Genomic DNA, 25,951 nt, shown 5'->3' on the forward strand with positions numbered 1-25,951 from the left:
CAGTTTCCTCCTCTGGAAAAGGGTCACACAATAGCAACAACCTCAAGAGGCTGTTGTGATCATTAAATTATACTATTGGAAAATATATCAAAAGTATGTAAATATGTTTTGTGTGCCCGAAGTGCCTTGCCCAGGGCTAGGCACAGAAATACATCTTCAGTGATTGGCTTTCATACCAAATGCACCAAGGTTCTCGGCTGAGAAGGTTTATAAATTTTCATAACTGGTCTTGCAAATACTTTGGAGGAATGTCAATAGGAAGACAGGAAGGGGGTGGGCTGGGGGTGGGATGGGGCTGGAGAGATCTTCGCTTCTGGTGTTTTTTCTTTTCTTTGAGGAATGGCTGCAGGGTATTGGTGTCCGAATGTTGCTTTGGCATTGATGATAGCCCTTAACATTATGGACATGTAAAATCAGAGACCTGGTAGCCTATTTTAACACCATGATTTTCTCAGTTCCATTAAGTAACTCCTTCAGGCTTCCTCCCCCAGGAATAATGATGTAGGTTTTTCAGGGCTTATTTTCTCTGTATATTGAGAGCAGTACCTGAAAAGGAAACTGGGGCCATTTAGTGATACGCAGCTCCTGGTGGTCTCACGCCTCCGTTTTCCAGGCTGGTCATGCTCTCTTGTGACCAGAAAAGGAGAGCTATCGTGACTTTCATCATGATGGGCAGGAACTGGGCACCATAAGGTGGCTTGTGCTCAGGCTGCAGCTCTAAAGATTACAATGATGTGGCTTCCAGTCTCAGCTCTGCCACTTCCCAGAGTGTGTGCCCCAGCCAGCAGCCACAGAAGCTCTTAGCTGCAGGGCCCTCATCTGTAAAATGGGGATGCCACCCCCTGGGGTTATCTACAGATTCCATGAGCGGATGTACATAAGGTGCCCCAGATGGTCTGGTATTAAGGTCAACGCCTCTCAGCCATCATTAGCTACTCTCCCAAAGCAGACTTCCTGTTTAGACTGCTGAAGTAAAATGCTGTTAAACGTTATCATAATAAGATTCTCGCAACCTGATATTTTCCTTCATTCTTTCGAAGAATGATCGTCTGTTAGACCCATCTAGAGATCTAGTGTATTCACGAGAACCCAAGGAGCTTCCTGTTATCCCTCAGCAGACCCTCCCCACCATCAAAACACACACACACACCCTCATCTCTGCCTGAAAACTGCACTGGGCAAATGTTTATTGAAGGAGACTCAGTGCAGGGCAGAGCAGTAAGGAGCAAGTGTAGGCATTCAGGTGGAAACTCTGGCATCCACGCCCTGCAGGACTGCACATGAAGCTCTCTCTTATGGGCCCCATCTGGTACTAATCAGCCCATTTCCTGTCTCCTGAGTGCTCATGTACACTGTGAGCACTGTGCGCATTTATGCTTGCGTAGTGTTCTCTGCACGAGTCTGCTTTTTGAAAAGAGGGCCTCTTTCTTCCCTATATCCCAATGGATGTTGAGAGCAATCAATGACTTTGGGGTCTGTTGGACCTGGGTTCAAATACCCATTCTACCCCTTACCACTGAGGTGACTGGCTTCTTTCAGCTTTGCTTTTTCTCACAGGTGAAAGAGGGAGTTAACGTGTCTAAAGGGCTTAGCAGAGGTCTGGAATATAGTAACCACTCAAAAATAGAAACTCTACGTTGACAGCCTATTTCATAAACAGTGGTGGAGGACAGACCAAGAAATGGTTATAAGAACGATTCTTTTTGGGATTTGGGAAAAGCTTCTGTGAGTTGTGATGACATCATTCTTTCTTGTAACATATAAACCTAGAAAAAGAGAACCCCAGTTCCATTATCCCTAGCTTAAGTACACGGTATTTGAGTCCATGTAAGATAATCCAGTTCTAAAATGCCAAAGCCTCTTCAGCTATTTGGAACAATCTCATAATGTCTTAATTTTAAGAAATAACTAGCTCTTACTTTTAGACAAAAACCAAAGAGGACAACTTAAATCAGTTCCTCTAAGTAAATGAACAAAAACACAGGGGAAAACACTATTTACCCACCAGAAAAAAATAAAAGAAAAAAAATAATATTTTAAGACATATCTGTCAGCAAATTAGACTATTTTCTTTCCTTTTTTAAAAAAGATTTTATTTATTTATCTTTAGGGGGAAAGGGAAGGAGAGAGGGAGAGAAATATCAATGTATGGTTGCCTCTTGTGTGTCCCCTGCCGGGAACCGGGAACTGGCCTGCAACCCAGGCATGTGCCCTGACTGGGAATCGAACTGCGATCATGTGGTTCGCAGGCCCGTGCTTAATCCACTGAGCTACACCAGCCAGGGCTATACTATTTTCTTAAATGAAATAGATATCTTGATTTTAGATTTCACCCCTCCTTTTTATGTACTCCCCCCCAGTACCCTCTTCTCCCCCTAAAATGTTTCTTTCTGGACTGTGGGGGAAGCAATAAAATACTGATGTCAGCCCTTCCTAGCAACAGAGAAATTTCATGCTGTGGAAGAAGGTGGGATACATTTTCCATTGAATGACATATGGCTTTCCTGAAATATTGAGTACTCATATATGAGTATGAAGAACATACGATTGAAATTTCAATTAATGTTCAAATATTGTCTTATCCATCCTTGTCCTCCTAGGTTCTTTACAGCTGGGCCCAGGTTAGAGAGCCAGGTTCCTGAGCAGAGGTGGTCTGAGAATCATGGAGGCTCTGAGCTCAAAGATTGGAGTCCTCTGGACAGATTCTAATTATTCCCATGACTGTTCACATGTGGGGCATTATGGATTCAGATGCTGAAGCAAACTGTGAGCCACCTCCAGGCACATGCACACACACGTGCTCATGTGCCATTTTGGACTGGGTTTTGTGAAGGCTTGCTCACTGATGCATCTCCAGACTTCTAAGTTACAGAGTCTGTAGGTTAAGGGCTTCTGCGGAGAGCTTGGGCCAGTCTCTTCCATAGACTTAGCAATCAGGGCCCTGGCAGGCCATATACTTTGTAAAGACTCACTCTGGCCCTTTTCTGACTTTATTTCCACAATGGGGCAGAGTGACCACAGAGCAAGAAATGTGCCTGGTCACACATACAGTTCTAGGCCAGTCTCTGGGGACCCAGGACCCCACTATGAGAGCCTGTTACAGGCCGTTCCTCAGGGTTTGTTCTCTCCTGGGTATACCATGTCACAGAGGCTTACTGCTGGGTGGCTCTTTTTCTTCAACGCAGGTTAAGAGCTTGAATGGTTAGAGCAGGTTTCCACATATATAAACATAAATCCCCTCAGAGTTCAGAATACAGATAGGTGAGGTGGAAGAAAAGGAATGTAGATGGACTTTGGACTTGGGCTCTATTTGCACACGTGTCCTAGGACCAGCAAAGGGGCAGGGACCAGTCTTTGCACATGCTGTTGCTTCTTAGCTCTTTATCCTTCTCTCTTGGCTAATTCCTACTCAACCTTAAGCCACAGCTTGGATGTTCTTTTCCCAGAGAGGCATTCCTGGACACTCAGTCTTATTCCTGGGTTAATCACCAGTACCCTAATATTTACTCTTCATAGCAGTTATTTAAAAGTTGAGTGACTTTTTAAAAGTGTATTCTCTTGAAAATTATTTGTGGTTATTTGTGTAAAGTCAAGAATGTTCAATGCTACAACCTCAGTACCTAGCATGGTGCCTGGCATGTAGTGGATTCTCAATAAAAAATCTGTGGGTCCTTGTTGGGTGGCTCAGTTTGTTGGAGCATTGTCCCATGCACCAAAGGGTTGTGGGTTCAATTTCTGATTAGGGCACATGACTAGGTTGCAGGTTCCATCCCTGGTTGGGGTGCATATGGGAGGCAAGTAATCAATATTTCTCTCTTAAGAAAAAATCAATAAGCATATTTTTGGTGAGGATTGAAATAAAAATTTGTGGAATGAATGAACACCACTTATGGGACCTGTATTTTCTATATCCTAAGAAATGACCCCATTCCAGTCTTTGAAAAGGACATTTCTTCCTTCTTAACCTGGTAGGAACTACAAGGTATAATGGCCCTATAGTGTCCATAAACTACAAGGCCATCTGGCATAGGGGGTTCTTGGGCCCTGGCTGAGGACTTCGGGACATGCAATAAATGCTGGGAAGGTGCCATGATGTAGTGTATTCAGGGTGCAATGAGGCAGTAAGAGAGTAAGAACAGTTGTGTGGCACTGTGTGTTCTTCATACTGTTGTGAGTGTTGGTTGACACTATGATGCAGTCATCACAGGAATCTACTGAGTGCAAATAAAGGCAGTCCAAATCTGGCATGAAGTGTGCATAAATGGCAGAAACTTCTTATTCTCCTTAATATGGCTGACTGACTCCTGATAATATTCTGATTTCAACCCCTCAGCAACTGAATTATCTCCCAATGACTCAGCCCCCCTTGTTCTGATTGGAAAAATCATTGTCCATGAGAACAAGTATTGCCAATGCTGGTAATTGCCTGCATGTTGTGGTACCAACCAACTGGCAGAAGTTAGGCTAGCTTTTCCCAAGATAGTGTAATAAGTTCAAGGGAGAAACTATTGTTGTAGAATCATGGGGAGAAGTTGAATCATCAGAGTGAATACATGTGCATTAATAGTTACAGTTACTATTTGTCGAATGTTTACTCTGTGCCTGGCTCCCTGTTGAGTGCTTTATGTTCATGTTCTCATCTAAATTTTATAAAAGCCTAAGAGATGAGTATTATCCCCTTTTACAAATGAGGGAAGAGAAACTCTAAAATATTACGTAGCTTGTCCAAGATCACTAATAGTAAAGGCATGTTGTAAACCTATGTTTTTTACTCCAATTGTTTTTTTCTTGAATATTTAGCCTTGTACTACCTAGTGTATAAAAATCTCTTTATATATCAAAGAGATAACTTCTAGGCTAGTCTTAAGAACAGAATAAAAGCTAGACTGGGACAATCGCCAGAGGGTACCTAAAGCTGTTTTTGTTCCCACATCAGACACCAAGGGAGACGTCATTGCAACTCTGCTTTGTCCCTTATCCATCCTCCATGTGTCAGCTCAAAAGGCTAAGACTGGGCTTGATTATCTGCTGCTGCCTAACCAGCTACCCCAACACAGTGGATCCGGTCTCTGGGTATAGTGTATTGGGGTGTACTGTTGCTTCTTCAAAACTGAATGTTTTATTTTTTAAATAGGTTTCTATTTTTCCAGCTTTATTGAGGTACAAGTGACAAATAAAAATTGTATTTCAAGTGCACAACATGATTTGATCTATGCACACACTGTGATTACCACACTCGAGCTAACTAACATAGTCATTGCTTCACAGTTACTATTTTTTTGTGTATATGGTGAGAACACTTAAGATCTACTCTTAGCAACTTTCACTTATCTAATCCAGTATAACTAACTATAGTCACCATGCTGTACCTTAGATCCCCCACTCAGAGCTTATTCACTATAAAGCTGGAAGTTTGTACCCTTTGACCATTTTCCCCATTCCTTCTCAGTCCCTAGAAACAAGAGCTTCTGTGAGTTTGATTATTTTAGATTCTGCATTTAAGTGATATCATAAGAGTATTTGACTTTCTGTGTCTGGCTTATTTTACTTAATATAGTGACTTTTAGTTTCATCCATGTTGTCACAAATGGTAGGATTTCCTCCTTTCTTGTGGCTGAATAATGTTTCATTATATATTAATACCACATTTTCTTCATTCATTCATTGACAAACAGGTTGTCTCTGTATCTTGGCTATTGTGAATGATGCTGCAATAAACATGGGAGTGCAATACCTTTTTAAGATACCGATTTTGTTTCCTCTGGCTATATATCCAAAAGTTGCATTGCTGGATCATATGGTGGTTCTATCTATAAGGAACTTCCATATTCTTTTCCCATAATAGCTGTGCTGATTTCTATTCCCAGTGTACAAGAGTTCCCATTCTCTACACCCATGCCTACACGTGTCTCCTGTCTTCCTGATAAAAGCCATTCTAATGGTGTGAGGCGATATCTCATTGTGGTTTTGATTTGCATTTCCCTGAAGATCAAGGGTGTTGAGCACATTTTCATATACCTGTTGGCCATTTGTATGTATTCTTTGGAAAAATATCTATTCCAATCCTTTGCCCATTTTTTAAATTGGGTGGGTTTTTTTTTTTTTTTTTTTTTGCTACTGAGTTGCATGAGTTCCTTATATATTCTGTGTTGGGAACCACCCTGCCTAGTTTCAGAAGCTGTAACCCCATCATGGCTAAGGCTGAGTGATCAACCTTCGAACCATAAACCACTAAGGAGACAAAGCTTATCTCCCTGGCAGGAGCGCCACTTCTGTTCTTTTTTCTATGACTGGCCTCCAATGCTTGATCAGTTAGCCAATAATGGGTAAGATTTCCCAGGTGGGGAATGACCTAAGACAGGTATGATCATGATGAGGTCCCAGGAAAGGACTTGGGGGGCTATAGCAAAAGGGGGTGATGGACCCTCACCCCTCAGCTTTGACATAGCCTGAGTCCTCATTCAGTCTGAGAGAAGTCTCCTAATCTCTTGGCTGCTTTACTTCTCCTGCCTGACTGAAGCCTGAAACAATGACAGAGGGCGGTGCAGCCCTGTGCTGGAAAGGGTGGTTCTTGGGGTGATCAGGCCTAAGAAAGAATATGTAAAATCCTGTGAAATCTGCTTTGTTTAGAATGCTCTCAGTTAAATGATTAGTGTCCAAGCAGGAAATGAGTTTGTTTCCCAAAGTTTCATAGCCCTTTAATCAACTGACCCTGTTTCAGAATAAGCCCTCAGAGTCCTTTGTATGTTATCTATTGTTTGATCCTAACTGCCTGACAATGATTGATGAGCTTTACTTGTATTCCTGTGAAAAATGCACCTAATAAAAGCCCATTGAGGAAAAGCTCCTGCCCTTCTCCTTTCAGAGATTGGCCACCTTTCCTCCCCAAGCAGATCATGTCTCGGTAGACTTATTCTCATCTATGGTGGTCGGGTGACCCTGTGGGCAGAGCCTTCCACAATTTTGGATATTAGCTCCTTATAGATATATGGTTTGCAAATGTTTTCTCCCATTCTGTAGGTTGCCTTTTGATTCTGATGCCTGTTTTTTCTGTTATACAGAAAATTTTTAGTTTGATGTAGTCCCACTTATATGCTTTGCTTTTGTGGTCTGTGCTTTTGGATTCATATCCAAAAAATTATTGCCAAGACAAATGTCAAGTAGCTTTTCTTCTAGGTGTTTAATGGTTTCAGGTCTTAGAAAATGTCAGAGTGGCTGGGTTTCGAGGAGCCACTTTCAAGGAGACTTTACTCAGGTGAGTGGAATCTCCATGCTCCTTGGTGTCTCTTCCTTTTTTCATGTTTCACTGTGATTTCTTATCATCCTGGCCTTCTCGCTGTGGCCTCGGTTTCCCACAGCACAGTGATTGTAGAATAGATGCTTACACAGTGTCAACTTTTCCTAGTGTGAGTGTGCCAAAGCAGGTGTTCCACAAGACCTGAGAGGAAGTTCTAAGACTTTGTTGAATGCTTCCTTGTTGGTTCCAGAAGGTCACTGCTGCCACGTTTTGTTGGTCAAACGTCACTAAGGCCAGCTAGATGGTAGATGGTATATGAGTATAGAAATGAAGAAGCTGATGGTAACTATGGTAGCCAAGCTACTATATACTGTCTCTTAAAACTATTCCTGTTTTATCAGCACCCATCCAAATGACTATTAGGAATCTTTCGCTTTCTTTTTTTTTTTTTTTTGAGAGGATAGGTTAGAACAGTCCTCTTAGTAGGAAACTTAAAGGCAAATAACATTTAATAACAATTTGCTACATACCAGACCCTGAGCTAAGTGTTCTGCAAGTGCTATTTCATTTAATTCTTATAACAACTTCTCAAGTAGATCTGCTTATTCACAGTATTACAGATGAAAAGGTGATCCTCAAAGAAGTTGAACAATTTACCCAACAGCACACAGTGCATGGAATCTCTGAGATTTAACCTGAAAGTTAAATCTGAACCCCAAAATTTGTGCCCTGAGTTAATATACAAATAAGGTAAGACTTTATGTGAAATGTGAGGTCGTGGTCAGGGTTAGACAAATTTCCAGGCTGTGAGGGAGACGAGATGGGTAGCAACCTGAGTAGAGGCAGAAAAGTAGGGTCTGGCCTTTTGGATCATCAATAAGTGAGAGGACTGGAATTTGACAGATTGGCAAGAGACAAGCTCTGGAGGCATGAAAGGCAGGGGAGCCTGATCCACTATGACAGGAAGGCCAGACAGCCTACTCACTCCAGAGAAGCCCTTACTCCCAAGACTTAAGATCTGAGTTGATGTCTTTTCTTTTTCTTTTCTTTTTTCTTTTCTTTCTTAGTTTCAGAGTATGATTCAGCTTGCTCAGTTCCCAGCTAAAACTCACAGTAAGAGTAGAAGAAAAGTTCACACAAATCGATGAGTAGGGTCAAACAATGGCCCCATTTCCACTTGTGTGTGTGTGAAAAATTCCATTCCTTCTTTTTCTGTTAAGTTAACAACACTTGGGAGAGGAGAGGGAGTTGTTAACTGGCGAGGCAATTTCTAAATCAATTCTTCATCTTTGATCCAAGTATAAAACCTCATAAGGCTAGGTAAACATTTGGTTAGCTGAGCTTTTATAAAAGTTCGGGATGAAACAGGCTTGATCCATGACTTCACAATGTCAAGTTTCATTCCTTGAGTAAACAAAAGACAGTGGTCAAAAGCACTGGCTTCAGAGTCAAACTGACCTGGATTGGAGTCTAGTTCCACCACCTACTAGCTGGGTAACTTTGGACTAGTCACTGACCTCTTGGAGCCTCACTTGGCTCATTTAAAACTGGAAGAAGGACAATACTTAGAGGAGGCAGTAAGGATTTAAAGAGATAGTGCATGTAAAGTACCTGCACAGGGGCTGTCTTACAGGAAATACTGAATGCACATTAGTTATCCATGTTGGATCTTAGGTTCCCAGATACTTGGTCTGACTTCAGAGTCTAGTGCTTATCTTATCGCTTAGGGCTAGGAAAGGGAGCACTGCTATGAATATTGGGCTGGCCAAAAAGTCTGTATGGTTTTCTCTGTAAAATAAAACACATTTTTCACTTTCACCAGTAACTTTATTGATTTGTTTATTTTGAGTATGTTGGCTATCTCCTGCTATCGGCTTCTAGAGGGTAGAGGCTAGGGGGTACTGTTAAATATCTTCCAATGCAGAAGACAGCTCCACAACAAAGAATTATTTGGCCAAAATGTCAATGGTACAAGAAGCTCACAGACCACTTTTGACATGATCAGTCACAGCACCTTCTCCCTACAGTGCACAAATCTTTTTTTGTGTTTCAGTTGCATTTTTAGCTTTCTTGAAATGATAAAGCATAGTATATAAAAAAATGCTGCATATTTTCTTCCATCTTCAATATTAAAGTGGATGCACAAAATTCACCAAATTTGATTTTTTTAAATGCATGTTGATATGACAGCTGTCACAATACAGTCTAACAATATTGTTTTGAATGGAGTTAAAGACAACTCCATTCAAATGGAATTAAAGCGCTACGAGAGCCATCATATGGAAAAAACATAATGGACTTTTTGGCCAACCCAATACTACAGTTATAGTAATGAGACCCCTACTTGTCTGAAAACTATCTCCTCATTGACCAGAAGTGGGGTGCAGGAGGATGTGGAGTCAAAATCTCACCCTATAACATATTAACTTAGTGATTGAAGGTATAATAGTGCCTACTTCATGGGGCTATTTTGAAAGTTAAATTACACATAATGCTAGGTACTGGTAGTATTGTTACAGTGTAAACAGTGTCTTTGCATTATCTATTATAATCCATTGAAATATTTATCAAGTGGCTTCTGTGTGGCAAACACTATTCTTAGGGCTTCTTCGGGACACATGGGCCTGTGCACAGAAGATTGGCTCCTGGTAGGCACGCAAGACTTGCTACCTGTCATTTCAGCAAGTCACTAAAAGTACTGATACGGCACATAGTGTCTGTAAACCCAGGGCGGGGGCTGTTTCTAGAGGCCACTCTATTCTAGAGAAGATGTTCATTATTCAGGATGTCTAACACATGTGATGGCCAGAGGGAGGATCCCACTGTGGAAAAAGCAAGAAGATGAAGCCAGGCAAACAGTGCCAGATGTCATGGTAAAGNGCATGCAAGACTTGCTACCTGTCATTTCAGCAAGTCACTAAAAGTACTAATACGGCACATAGTGTCTGTAAACCCAGGGCGGGGGCTGTTTCTAGAGGCCACTCTATTCTAGAGAAGATGTTCATTATTCAGGATGTCTAACACATGTGATGGCCAGAGGGAGGATCCCACTGTGGAAAAAGCAAGAAGATGAAGCCAGGCAAACAGTGCCAGATGTCATGGTAAAGAAAGACCTGAGTAAGAAGTGAGGATACACAGGGAGCTAAACACAAGTCAGGTCAGGTGAAGGCGGAGACTGTGGTCCAAGTGGATATCTGAGGATGACTGGCTGCATGCACAACACTGGGTCTTTTGATATAAAATGACTTGGTAGGATGAGATTCAAAATGATATTTGTACTTTTTCATAAATGGTGACTTCCTTTTTTAAAAAAATTAGGTCCAAGTTCAAACCTTGGAGACTGTGAAAACAGATGTTTTAAAAAGTACAAACTACCAATTATAAAATAAGTCACAGATATGTGCAACAGAGAGAATATAGTCAATAATGCTGTGAAAACTTTGAGTGATGACCAACAATTATTTGATTTATTTTATTCTGGTGATCACTTTGTAAGGTATTACACAAATATCTAATCACCATGTTGTATCCTTGAAACTAATATAATATTGTATCTCAACTATAATTAACAAATAAATTTAGAGTGCCTCTCTATTTAGTAGATGAGATGCTGTCTGATTCATGAACCATTTCATAAAGACAATCTTTAATTTAATAAATAAGTAAATTTAGAAAAAGAAACAATTGATCACAAGTCATTTTTATTTCCAACTGCCTCTGCAGAACAACCAGGGTCTAAACTTGTTACTTTCAAGGCACATGAGTGGTTAGACATGATTTATGCTAAGAAGCAAGCCTCATGACATTGGAGAATTTAATTTAGATTCTAATAACAGGTGTACATTTTCACTGAAATGCCTCAAGCACTTCATTTGCTGATGGAGACTGTAAGTGGGTAATGAGGTAGGAGAGTCTGGATGATACTGGGACTGTGTGAGAGGGATGCAGCTGGTCTGCTTTTCTCCACCTGGCTCTGTTGGGTTCTCCCCATTAAGCACTAAGTGGAAAAGGCAAAAATGACTGACTTTGAGATGATCTTAAATTAAATGTTTTTGGTAAGGAAAGAAAGGAGGAGTATTATTTCAGAGACATAATGAAAGCTAAACCTTCACCTTGAAGTGCCTGGGAAAAACCAATACTAAATTGTTAGTTAAATAAGTAATGATAGGATTAAATGAGATGATAAATAAATGTTCTATCCACTTACTGCAGAGAAAAGAAAAATCCAAACCAGGCACATGGCACCAAAGGCAAACCTACCATTTTGTTGTCTAAGCTTTTGGCTTGTCAACTGATTAAGGTCAGTCCCTTCGTATTTCAGAAAATTCATAGGACATAACATATTGCATCCTCACCTCCTTCCAAAAAGCCCTTCCTGGTTTTATTTATCATCTCATTCAGTCTTGATTCTATCATCCATCTTTATAATAACTCCCTTACAAACCCACTTAGCTCCACTGTCCATCATTCCCTTCTCCATCTTCTGCTGCAAAAACATCAGCCCAGATGAAAATCATCTGCCTTCTCTAGGCTTATAGCAGAGCCTTATGAATGTTACCAGATAAACTAAAAAATAGAGCTATTTCCACTTTAATTCATGTTGTATCTCCATGAGGTACTCAACACACTCCTGTGATCCTACTGTTTCTCCAATAGGTTGGATTTCCCATTTTCTGATAAGGCTGTTTCTTGCTATCTTCTATCTCTGTATACGTCCACATTATTTCCTCCTCCTCTGATGAGCCTCCTCATGCTGCACTGAGAAATCAGAAGTCACCAGGGAATACTTCGCATCTTTCAACAACCAAAAGACCAAACCAATCTCTACTTACAATCTGGAATCCTCTCCTACTTCCCTCCAAGCACAGTGGAGGATCGAGTCTCTCTTCCTCTCAAAGCCTACCCTTCCCCTTGCTCCAGATTTCACCCCCTTCCTCTCCATTAGTCTCTCTCTTTCCTCTGTATTGGCACATTTCCCTCAGCAAGCAAACTTGCTCCAATAGCTCCCATTATAAGATCAACAAATAGCAAAACCAGACGCCACATATTCTTCTAGAAACAACCCCATTTCTCTGTTCCCTTGTATATTAACCTTCTAGGAAGAATTGTTTACATTTGCTGACCCCACTTTCTAACTTCTTGCTCACTCTTATTTATTAACAATCTGGCTTCTTCAAATCTACTCCACAGAAACTGCTCTTGTCAAGGCCTCCAGTGACTTCCACTTTGCCAAAGCAACATCTTCACTTAATGACATTCTCAGCAGCATTCAGTACAGGAGTCTCCCCTTTTTGACATGCTATTCCCTCTTAGCTTTCATGATGCTATTGTCTGCTGGTTTGTGTTCCACTTCGTATGCTATTCATTCTCATTATTATTGCTGATTACTGCATAGCTCATAGATTTCTGTACCTGGGGTTTGCAGGCCTCCATCTCTGTATCCCTGGAGTGAAGAGAGGCTTTTTCAGCAATTCAAATGGATTTAAATACCATGTTTCTGCTAGTGGCTCCCAATTTTATATTTCCAGCCTGAACCTTTCTTCTACACTCCACTCATATATATTCAATTTAACTTTTATCATTCTTCCCCACTTGTATGTCTCACAGGCATCTTATACTTAATCTGAGCAAAATGGAAATCTTGATTTTCTGTCTCAAATTTTATTCCACCCTCACACAGTCATTGTCATATTAATAAATTGTATGACACTCACCATTGCTAGTCAAGCAAGAATCCTCATTGGTTAGTCATCTTTTCAGTCTTGCTTTTCCTTCATGTCAGATATGAAACCCACCAGTGAATCTTATCAAAATCATCTCTAAGAGTCCTCCCATCTGTCCACTATTGTCATCCATATCCACTAGTACCACCTTAGTCTAAGCCATTGTAATCTCTCATTTAGATGACCTCATCCATTTATGCCCCTCTCCCAGCCATTTTCCATGTAGAACCCAAAAAGCTCTTTAAAAAGGAAATTAGCCCCCAGTGGCTTCCAATTGCACAATAAAGAGAACTACAAGGTCCTAAACAATCTACTTCCCGCTTCCTTTTTTCACAACCTCATCTTACAAAACTCTCCTCTTCACCTAGTATACCAGAGCCCCGCCGGTGTAAGTACTTCAAACATACCAAGCTCTTACCAGTCACATCATTTATGTTGTTCCCTGAATTATTGCATCACTTAACCATTTTTATTCTTTTAGGTTTCAGTTTAAATGCTACTTCCTCAAAGAAGCCTTTCAAAGCCACTTTCCCTAAAACACATCTAGATATTTCTCTGTCCAGCCCCTTTTTCATTTCTTTGGAAAGAATAAGTAAGCAAAAGAATGCCCTCCAACAATAGGGACCATATTTGTCCTGTTCATCATTGTAATGGTCAGCATCTCATGTATTACCATACTCGGTATTGGTTGACAGTGATACTGAGGAATATGTTTATTTACTTATAGGTAGTTACATTGGCATATTGTGGTCCTATTATTCAATTTAATTCTGACTCCAACTCCAAGTTAGCACAAATCCCACAAGTTTAGAGCTCAGTCTATGAGACTGTCTTAGACATCAGCCACAAATAGGGTACCTGGGCTACCTGCACTTCTGCCTGACTTACAAATTCAGGGGTTCTAATGCCCTGCCTCAGGTTCGATCATTCACTAGAATGACTCAGAAAAGTCAGGAAAACACTTTACTTATATTTACCATTTCATTATCAAGGATACAAATGGAATTGATACATATTGCAAACTATGGGGCAGAAGAATACAGGGGCAGGACCATACAAATGGAAAAGATGGGAGGTGGGTACAGAGCTTCCATACCCTCCCAGGACATGCCATTCTCCTAGCATGTCAAAGTGTTGGTGTGTTCACCAACCCAGAAGCTTACTGGACCTTACTGTTTAATGCTTTTCCTGAGAGCTCATTTCACAGGTGTTACATAAATCATTGATCACTGAACTCAATGTCCATCCCCACCCACTTGTCCCCCAAGGTCAAGGGGGTGGGGCTGAAAGTTCCAACCCTCTAATCACATGTGTGGTCTTTCTGGTAACCAGCTCCCACTTTGAAGCTATCTAGGGATCCTGCCTTGGTCACCTCATTAGCATAAACTCAGGTATGGTAAGAAAGGGGATTGTTAGGACTAACGGAAGACACTTCTATCCCTCAGGAAGTTCCAAAGCTGTATGAACTCTGCAGAGTGAACCAGGGACAACAACCAGATATGTATCTGTTTATTATACCACAGTAGCAAAACACTTTGAAATATTTATATATTATACTGCTGAAGACTGGAAGAAACAACTTCTAGAACAGATGATACATGATAGGAGTTTTGTTTAACAGCCAAGATGAAGGTACAGATGATTCCAGCATGTCTTTATGTATGCTATGTGCTATAGTATGTTTCAATAATAAATAACATGAAAAATTGCCTTTTTCTGGTGTCACCAAAGATAACCAAAGAAGATATATATATATATTTTTTAATTATTATTATTTTTATTTATTTATCTTTAGAGGGGAAGGGAAGGAGAGAGGGAGAGAAATATCAATGTATGGTTGCCTCTCATGCATCCCGTGCCAGGAACCGGGAACTGGCCTGCAAACCAGGCATGTGCCCTTGACTGGGAATCGAACCGCGATCATGTGGTTTGCAGGCCCACGCTCAATCCACTGAGCTATACCAGCCAGGGCAAGAAGATATATTTTTAAGAGTAAATAAATTCTATAATTAAAACAACATATTTTAAAGAAAATATTTAAGTATAATTCATTGATAGGGTGGCTCCTTTGTATACTTTTTTAAAAGTTTCTGGGATAATGTTACATAGATAACACCAAACAAAATTTATTCATCACATCATTCATAGGTAAAATAATACAGAGAAGTCAAATCCACAAAAGCACAAATAACTACACTGATGTGATCAATTTAAAAAATTTAAATTTTTGAAAATTAAGACTTTTTAATATACTAGACTTTGTGTCATTTTGTAACAAGTTGAAGAAAGATCATGACCACCTTTTTTTTAGAGAATTGCAATTATAGGTGGCATTCAACATCTGGTTGGTTTCAGACGTTCATCATAGAGATTCAATAATTATATACATTATCAGATGGTCACCATCTGTCCACGTACAAAGTTATTACAATATTATTGACTATATTCCCTGTGCTGTACCTTATGTCTTCATGACTTATTTATTTCATAACTAGGAGTCTGTACCTCTTAATCCCCTTCACCTATTTTGCTCCCCATCCTCTCTCTCCTCTGGTAACTACCAGTTTCTTTCCCGTATCTATTGTCTAACTTATTTCACTTGGTATAATACCCTCTAGGTGCACACTTTTGCAAGTGGCAATATGTCATTATTTTTTATGTCTGAGTGTTAGCAATAACCCATTGTGTATGTGCATGTGTGTGTGACATCTTTATCCATTCATGCACCAGTGGACACTTAGGTTGCTTCCATATCTTTCCTATTTTTAAAAATATTTTTATTTATGTATCTTTAGAGGGGGAGGGAAGGAGAGAGGGAGAGAAATATCAATGTATGGTTGCCTCTCATGTGTCCCCTGCCGGGAACTGGCCTGCAACCCAGGCACGTGCCCTGACTGGGAGTTGAACCGCGATCGTCTGGTTCTCAAGCCCGCGCTCAACCCACTGAGCTACACCAGCCAGGGCCATATCTTTGATATTTTAAATAGTGCTGAAAGGAGAGATGTACCACCCTCATAAGTTAAAAGAATTAACATTGTTAAAGTGGCCATACTATCCAAGGCAATATATAGATTCAATGCAATTCCCATCACAATACCAATGGCATTTTTCACAGAACTCAAAAAAGAATGCCAACACTTGTATGGAACCACAAAAGATCCCAAATAGTTAAAGCAATATTCAGAAAGAATAAAGCTGGAGGTATCACATTTCTTGATTTCAAATAATACTACAAAGTGATAGTGATGAAAAGAGAATGGTACTGGCATAAAAACAGACACACAGATTAACGGAACAGAGAGCCTAGAAATAAACCTGAACAGATGTGGTCGACTCATCTACAGCAACAGAGGAAAGAATATAAATTGGGGAAAAGACAATCTCTTCAATAAATGGTTTTAGAAAAACTGGACAGCTATATGCAAAAGAATGAAAGTGGATCACTACCTTTTATCACATACAAAAATAAATTCAAAATGGATTAAAGGCTTGAATGTAAGACCTCAAACCATAAAATTCATAGAAGAGAACTAAAAAGTTTTTGCACACTGAAGAAAACCATCAATACAGAAAAAAAAGCAGCCTACTGAGTGGGGGATTTACAAATCATACATCTGATAAGGAGTTAATATCCAAAATTTGCAAAAGACTGACAACTTTTTAACCACGTAGGGGTTCACTAAAAGCACTGTAGAACTTAAAGATAAAATATACATTGTTTTCTTATGAAAGTGCAAAATTTGCTGATATCTTTGGATTGACAAGGGGCAATCAGTTTCAATTCACCTGCCAAACATTTTTGAAACATAAAAACATAGTCTATTTCTTTGTCATCAAATTAACATTTTTAGTAATGTGTGGAGAGGGGACTGTTTTACCCCCAAAATTCTCTTTTTTTGCTAGAGTATTTGGAAGATAGATATTTGGAAATGTCTCCTGATTCTGTAGTTTGTGCTGCCTATAAAAACTCTCATATGTGCATATTTAAAATAATTAGAAACAGAATATATTCTTTTTATTGCTGTATCACATATCAGAAATTTAGCAGCTTAAAAGAACACATATCTTTTATCTCAGTTTTCCTGGGTCGAGAGTGTGGGAACAGTGTACGGTCCACTGCCCAGAGCCTCACAAACTGCAGTGAGAGTCTCAGCTTGACCAAGTCATCCGGGGAAGACTCTGCTTCCAAGTTCATCCAGGCTTTGGCAGAATTTATGTCCTGTGACTATGTGACCGGGCACCTAAGTTTTTTTGCAGACTGCTGGCTGGAGACTATTTGCAGGTCCTAGAAGCTACCTGCAAGTCCTAACATTCATGCACAGTTCCTTGCTATGTGGGCTTCTCCAATATGCCCGCTCATTTCTTCCAGACCTCAAGGGGAATCTCTCATTCCAGTGTGTTAAGAGGGAGTCTTACATAACAGCCATAACCATGACAGCGATGCTCAATGTTTTTTGTCATATTGAATTGATCGAAAGTGAGTCATATATTGTGCCCATTCTCAAGGCAGAGGGATTCCATGAAGAGATGGACTTCAGAGGGGGCGAGCCATTAAAGGTTATCTTAGGGTCTGTATGACACACAAAATCTTCCAGTCACTTTGCAAATCTTCATGATGAAGAGTTGCAGTGGGCTTAGAATCCATTTGTTAAAAATATAGGAATGCAACTAAAAGAACCACTGACTAACATCAGGGATTTACATGCTAAATCATTGTAAGACTTTGATATAATTAGTGGATGGAATTGAGTGTCATGATTTCAAACACAACCAAGGATGTAATTATTTACTTTTTATCTATTTATCTTTGGGAGACATTTTCTTTTTCTGCTTGACAGTCATTAAAACCAAGGATCAAACTAAGCTGAGTAACAGACTTTTGAATTGTTGACTTACAAGAATAGTGTATATTAAGTTAAGAATTTAAAATATAAAGACGTTTATTTTATCACATTGTATTTACTAATAATAGTTAGCGAGATAAAATGCTAGTGAGGTAGAATTCTGGAATTAGCAATAATAAAAATTTAAAGATGAACCTCTTAGGAAAGAAGTTAACATGCATCCCAACATAGACGTATTTTCTTCTTAAGAAATTGTATACATGGATTATGTTATAAATATATTATATATATTCTAAAAATACAAATCAAATAAGATACAGATAAGCTATGCAAAAATGTGTTTTATATATTTATAATATCATCTATGTGTACAATTTCTAAAAATATATGTATATGTTGGGGTGCATTTTCACTATTCTCTCTTTTTTAAAAATCCTCATTGGAGGATATGTTTATTGATGTTAGAGAGAGAAAGGGAGTGGGAGAGAGAGAAACACCATTTGGTTGCCTCCCATAAACATTTTGACTAGGATCAAACCTGCAATCTAGATATGTACCCTGACTGGGAATTGAACCCACAACCGTTTGGTGTACAGGACAATGCTCCAGCCAACTAAGCAACCAGGCCGGAGCTCACTTTTTCCTTCATAAGCATGTGCCAAAAACAAGTTTGGAACCCACGACTCTCGCTGTTCCCTGCCCAGTGCAGTAGCCACTGGCCATAAGGGGCTGTGGAGCACCTGAAAGGAGACGGGGCTCAGATGAGACATGCTAAGTGTAAAAATACATCCAACATTTCTAAGACTCAGCAGAATAAAAAAATTATTTATATTTTAATTACATATTTAAATGATAATACTTTGGATATTTGGGGTTAAATAAAGTATATTGTCAAAATTAATTTTATCTATTTCTTTTTATTTGTTTAACATGGCAACTAAAATTTAAAATGATATATGTGGTTTACATTATGTCTATTGGCTAGCAGTGCTCTAACAGATTGGACAGTGTTAGAAAAAAGAAGAGAGCTGGTTAGTTGTGCTTTTTCAGCAAGAATGAGATTCATCTTAAATGATTTGTAGAAAATCCTGCCCTCACCTCAAATGATCTGCTATACGGCATGCTCTTGTGGCTAATTGTTTCCTTCACTCATCATTAGTGAGTAGTGTGATATTTTAATCTCATTAAAAGTTGAACTAGATTCCAGAAAGATAATCTGATTTCCCTTCTGAAATGACCCCTCTGCTCTCTTTGCCATCACCAAACACACTGATGCTACTTCTTCTAATAGCATAGTAATTCCGATGTGGGATTAACGTTCATGTGCCCTCAGGGAATTATCCCGATAGTGCATGTGTAGGTAAGTGTATGCACATCAATGCAGTATAGTGAGCTCTTGGAGCAGAGGAGCCAAGAGCTCACTGCTAAGTACTTGAGGTATACTTTTTTAAAAAATTGGCCCTGGTTGGTGTGGCTCAGTGGACTGAGTGCCGACCTACAAACCAAAGGGTCACTGGTTCAATTCCCACTCAGGGCACATGACTGGGTTGTGGGCCAGGTCCCCGGTGAGGGGCACACAAGAGGCAACCACACCTTGATGTTTCTGTCCCTCTATCCCTTCCTTCCCTTCTAAAAATAAATAAAATCTTTTTAAAAAATTGCTTTATAATTAGTTTACAATAAGCCACAATTAAAACTGTCTTAGCTGTGATAATTTCCTTTGCAAATTGATTTAGCCAACTATTTTGTTAAAAAATATACAACCTTCCTTTTTCCTCCCATAATTTCAGGAAGGAGTCTTTCACTAGAACACCATGCAGCAACCACACTGGCAAAGCAAACCTTGTCCACTTCCTTTTTGAAAAAGCCTTGCACTGGGAGATTTTCTCTTATTGGCCTGTCCTCACTGGTGTTTTCCCTGCAACTAGACTCCCTCTGAGATGCTATTAAACTCTAGAAGCCTGTGATAATTATAGTAATTCTCCTCAGAGGAATTATAATAATGTCTAGCTGTTGAAAGTCTTCCTTATGTTGATAGTCTTCCTTATGCCTACTTTTTCATTACTTCCAATTATTGGCCTTAAATCTTCCCCATAGGGATTTACAGAGCACGCTCCTTCTTCCACAAATAATTCTAATACTGCTTCTAAATCTTTTCTCCAGGTCACCCAGTTTCTGTAAGCATTCCTCTTGTCCACTACACAGATATTTATCAGAATCTGTCTGTTTTTCCCCAGCCACCTGCTTGCTGTTCACATGGCCTTCGCTGGGTCCCTGCTCCTTGTATCATGGGTCCTCTTATTATGAGGACACCAGTCCTATAGGATTGGGGCCTTATGACCCTCATTACCTCATTTAATCTTAAAAACCTTCTTAAGAGCCCTACCTCCGCACATAGTCATATTATGGACTGGGGCTTCAACGTAGGAAGTTGGCAGAGGGACATGATATAGTCCAGAAGTGCTTACAGGAAAACAGCAGAAACTGAAACAAAATCCAGGTATAATGGGCAAATGACATGGTTTAAAATCTCTAAAAAATGTCTTTAAGGGATATGGCAGGCAAAATCTAATCCAATACTAGATATGAGAACTGACTAACGTGGCTGGAATGAGACTATCTCCTCTTTCTTTATGGAATTTATACCCTTATTTATACAGCCCAGGATAACATTCACACTTGCAGCACAACTATTGATACGAGGGCCCACTTTACATATTTCTCTAAACTACTGTCTATTTGTCAGTATCTATGCAACTTCTGTCTCCCTATGGGATTGAAAGTTGAGTGGAATTGAAAGCAATATCTTCTAATTTGTTGCACGCCTGTGCTGTGACTGATACTATGGACTGCACACCAGCAATAGCACTGGCTGACTAGGGCTGGCTTTATGGGGGTGTGATTTGTGCATTTGGTTTGATGTCTGCTCTGGTCACCTTACATTTTAAACACAGGGCCTCACATTTTCATTTTAGACCAAATACCACAAACTATATGACTGACTTTATACAGCAAATTATTTATGAAGATCACCTGGACTAGAAGTCAAAAGACCTCTGTTCTGCCACCAAGAATGCTCATTTATATGTCACCACTGCTATCTCAAAAATCGCGTGATCCTGCTTAGTAAAAGGGCTCCACAGAGAGCCTCTCCTGCTTTTGCTTGCCAAGCATCCATCCCCCAACTTTCCTCCAGAACTGCTCCTTCTCACTTTCTGTCCAAGTGATTATGTGGTTCAGGGGGCTGAGCCCTCTTCAACCCCCACCCCTTGCTCCAAGGTAATTTGTGGCTCAGGTCTGGCCAAGCACCATGTTTCACCCCCCTGGAATAGCCTGTAACTGACCCAAAACTGGGCATAATGCCCAATCTAGGTCAATGGAATTCGATTACAGAAATTTGGTGGACTCTAAGGTTCTCCCCTCTGGCACTTCTGAGAGGACAAGGTAGTCCTGGAGATGCTGGTCATCACCTTGCGTCCACAGAGGGGAATGTGCCTGAGAATGAATCCAGAGGAAGGCGAACTGAGAGACAAAGAGAGTGCAACCTAATTCTGAGGACATGGTGCAGGCCCCCGGATAAGCAGCTATGCCTGCAACCTGGACATAGCAGCTATGAGAGCCAACCAAGGTCCTGAGCCTAGTGGAAGGGTGCCTGTCCCTTGCAAATATGGGAACTGTTCACTACTGGAGCTCAGGTTCAAAGCAGGTTGCTGTTGCATTAACAGATACTGGATTAATGAATGGAAGAGTGCTTTGTCACAGAAGTCACTGAAAGATGTCAATCTAAGTGGCACTAGATGAAGGATGCCTGAAAATGTGCAAATTATTTTCTTTGCTTTTAGATATATTTCAGGGCCCCAGAAGTCACTAAGAACTAGCAAACATGGTTCACTAGAAAGTTACTGCACAAAGAATCACATTTTATGATTGCCAAAGTCAGTCTAATTGAGCTAATTAATGGAAGCCAAATTGAAGGCAAACTCTCAGGAAATAGCTTCTGAAACTCAAAGTCACTTTTCAAATTTGGAAATCTGGCTTTAATGTGAGTATTAAATTAAACACGCCATTGTGCAAGACATAAAGAACGAGGTAGTGGTCTTTTCTAAATGAACAAATAGAGGTAAGGAAGCTTAGCTCTACTACCCCACCTACTATTTACTGTGTGTTGAAAAGTAATGAACAGCTTAATCAAATTATTATCTTTAAAATACTGTTACTTCCTTGGTTTTGCACTGCTTTAAAAATGTTTCTTTGGTCCCAGTAGAGAAGGTCTGCGAGATTTTCCTTGGGGAGTGAGCCTAAAGCTTTTCCCATGAACAGGCCGAGAGAAGAGACAGAGAATCATGTCAGCATGAAAAAAACATGGGTAACTGCTATGGCCATGTACTAATAAAAATGGACATCTCATAAAGTAAGGAGCCCTTTGCCCTCAGAGGCATTAGAATCGAGGATGTGTGTTCCCTCTAGGGAACACTGGAGACAGGTAGTAAGGTAGCTAATAATGGGATAGTTCTCTAATTCTGCAAATCCTGGGAGAAGTTGCAGGAAATTCTGATATCCTAAGTGCACAGTTTTGTTGATGCACAACATTCTGGTGATGAATGGAAGAGAGGAGAAATCTGTGAGTCCCTCCCAAAGATTCCAATTATTGATCCATTTATGCAGCAACATGTCCACATGAGCTTACCTCTTCCTCTTCAGCAGCTAGCAGAGCCCTTGGCATAAAGTGAGCATGCAATAAATATCTGTTATGTGATTGAACAAACTGAATAAATCAATGAATTCATCCCTCAGCAGTTATGAGTTTAGTTGTGCCTACACTTGTTTTGCCCCATACTTTTTTCATTTAAAAATTGATCACATAACTCCCTGAGACATACCACATTATTCACTTTGCACTGTGTTATTTAAGCTCTCATCTGTTCATGCCTCATTTTCTAACATGGATCATAAGTTCTCTGAAGCAGGTCTTACAATCCTTGACAAACTGATAGATCAGTATTCAAATACTCAAAGCAAGCTAATGATAATATTCATAGTGCAAGAACTGTTGGCCAGCCCTCATGAGGGTTGCAAAGCCCAGCTAGTTCCTCTTGTAAAGAGGAATAGTGCATAGCTCCTCTTGTAAAACCCAGGATATCTCAAGTTTCCAAATTCAATTGTTCTGTTTCTCAATGCACAGAATCACTGCCAACATGGTGGACTTTAACACATGTGCAAAGGGGATAGCAAATCACTGGAAATAAAAGCTAGTGCTGAGGAGCTTACGGATGGTCTAAGCTGATTCCCTCATTTGAGCTAGGAGTAACCAAGGCCATCCTCCACAGTGAAAATGTTTACTCAGGGTCATAGAGGAACCGCAGGAACTCAGAGATCCTGATCCCAGTAACTCTGCTCCTTAAGGACTTTACAAGCTGCTGGATGAAGGACATCTTTACTTTTTATTAACTACATTAAAACCTTTTGGACATTCCTTTTCCAATGCCCCCAGCAACAATACAAAAGAGGAGGTATTGCTGGGTGTGAAACCCTTGGGATTCTGCTTCCCCTTTTCCACACATCAGAAACATGAAAGATGGGATGTCAGGACTTGTACCACACCAGCCTCTCCTGCGGGGACTGAAAGGAGCTCACTGTAGTCCCTAAAAGTTAGTGATTGCACTTCAAAAAGAAAATAAAAATGATGACTATTTCCCCTTGAGTTCAAAGACTCCAGCTAATTTTACCCTCTAGCGCCATCCGGGGTATTCGACTCTCGTGCAGTGCAGAATGAAACACCATGTGCCAGCTGGATCTCCAAGGCTGCTGCTGCCTAAGGAGGATCTATCCTCAGCACGTGCAGCTCATCCCTCAGTTGCTGCCTTGTGTCATAATTAGTGATGTAGCTTATCAGCCCCTTGAGGGGAGCAGCTGTGCTTTATTGCTACTGACATCTTAGCTGTGTACATCACTGCAGGCCTCTTCTACTGAGAGCCCTCCAGTGACTTTAAAACAAACTGAAAATAAACCCAAGCTCTTGACTACAGCCTACAAGGCACTAAAATAACCTGGCCCTGCCAGCCCTTTACCTTATGCTGTTGTCTCCATACTTGCTCGGCTCCCACCAACATGGCCTTCTTCTTTGTCCTTGAACATGCCCAAGCTTGCTCAGGGCCCGTGTATTCTGTGCCTGTTCCGTGTGTGCTGGAACACTTTGCTCCAACATCTGCAGATAAGGATCCCTTGTTATCTCGAAGGTCTCAGTCCAAACACCTCCTTTGAGGGGTCTTAAAACACACATCTATCCTGGTGTCTTTTCTTTTTTTCCACAAGAACAATTCATGTTTTTTGTTGTTTTTTTTTGCTAATGACTCTCACTAAATATACTTCCAGTATAGATGTTAAAGAGTCCATCAGGTAAGCCATTTCTTGCCGGCAGCTAAATGTGGTCCTTGAAGAGTACCTTGAATATGGTCCTCATGCTGAGGCGACTCTGCTTAGACTAAGCCTTCTTCAAGTATAAGGGAAGTTAAAGGATTTGTCAGGTGAAATCGTTTCTTGCTAATGGCTAAGGGAATTCTGAAAAGAGTAACAAATACTTGATAGTATTTTATTCTACAACCCATTTCAGTCACTGAAGCTATCTTGTATGTTATGTTTTATTTGATTATTGTCTGCTTGGCTTTCCTGGAATGTAAACTCTATGAGAACTGAGATCTTACCTTGTTCCCTGCTGTAATCCCAACCTCTAGAAGAGTACCTGGCACAGAGGTGTTCGCTAAGTAGTTATTTAGTGCAGCCCCCACTGAACCTGACCGCGTTGTGTCACAGGCAGAGCAGCCAAGTCAAAGAAAGAAGATTGCCATCTAGTTGACATCTAAGAGTCTAAGGACATGATTGATGGCCAGCAACACGCAGCTGAGGGAAAGACAGTTTGTTTAGATGGTTGGCTGAGTCTTTAAGTACCTTTGCTATTTGTAAAATGATAGGAGAATTTTATGCAAAGCTTGAAGTAGTTTTCTAAAGGTTTTTTTTTTTCCCTTTACAGTTGGATGTATCAATGGTATGTGGTAGGAAGAACACTGGACTAGTTAGAAACAATGAATAGATTTATTTCATGTAGACCAATTTGTTTTTTTTTCTTTTCTTTTTTTAAAAATATATTTTATTGATTATACCAGTACGGTTGTTCTATTCCCCCCTTCATTCCCCTCCACCCGCACACTCCCTCTCCCACCATTCTCCCCCCTTAGTTTATAACCACGTGTCTCAAGTTCTTTGGATTCTATATTTCCCCCACTATTCTCGCCCTCCCCCCTACCTATTTTCTACCTACCATCCAATTTGAATTGATAGAAAAGAGCTGTCTGGAAGACTTAGGTAGAGGTATTCTAAGAAAAAAATTCCAAATTTACAATGTCTGCTCTGCTGTTTGGGAAATGGTGGAGTGGTGATGAGTTCCAAGGCTTCCCTGTTCTGATGGGACTGCCTTCTGTAAAAAAAAAAAAAAAAGAAGAAGAAGAAGAAGAAGAAGAAGAAGCTGTAGAAAGGAGCTCCAAGGAATGGGTTTAAATGAATTATACAACTGTCCAAGCTATTCAACTAGCCAACAGAACTGTCACTTTCTCTTGGTGCAATAGTAAAGAAATTGATGTAGCTCTTTCAATTTTAGAACGTGACTTTGGACAGATCATAACTTCTCCAAGCTTCAGTTCCTTCCACTCTAAATTGGGCCAAATAATTTCAACCTATATAAGTCATGAAGGAACAAACTGAACTAACAAGCAAAATAGAGACTGACTCATAGATAGAGAGCAGGCTGACAGCTCAGGGTGAGGGTGATGTGGAGCTAAAAAGAAAAAAAAGAGAGAAAGGACTCATAGAACAGTGCAGTGATTGAGGAGGGGAGGGAGAGGGAGGAGATGGAGGAAGGTACAGGAGAAAAATCTGACAATGAAAAAAATACAATAAAAACAATGTCTATCAAAACCAACATAACCATGCTATGAGAATGAATGATTCTTTGTGGGAATCTGGGAGCTTCCAGAATGTATTGGCTTTCTGTGCTTCCTGAATTTTCTTCTCCTGACCCTCTGGCAACTTTGGGGCACTGCCATGTGGATCCTTGTCACCCCTAGCAGTCACACATGTCATTTTGAGTGGCCTCT

This window comes from Sturnira hondurensis, unplaced genomic scaffold (assembly GCF_014824575.4).
Source record: "Sturnira hondurensis isolate 20B ecotype Veracruz unplaced genomic scaffold, ASM1482457v3 Scaffold0001120, whole genome shotgun sequence".
Taxonomy (NCBI): domain Eukaryota; kingdom Metazoa; phylum Chordata; class Mammalia; order Chiroptera; family Phyllostomidae; genus Sturnira; species Sturnira hondurensis.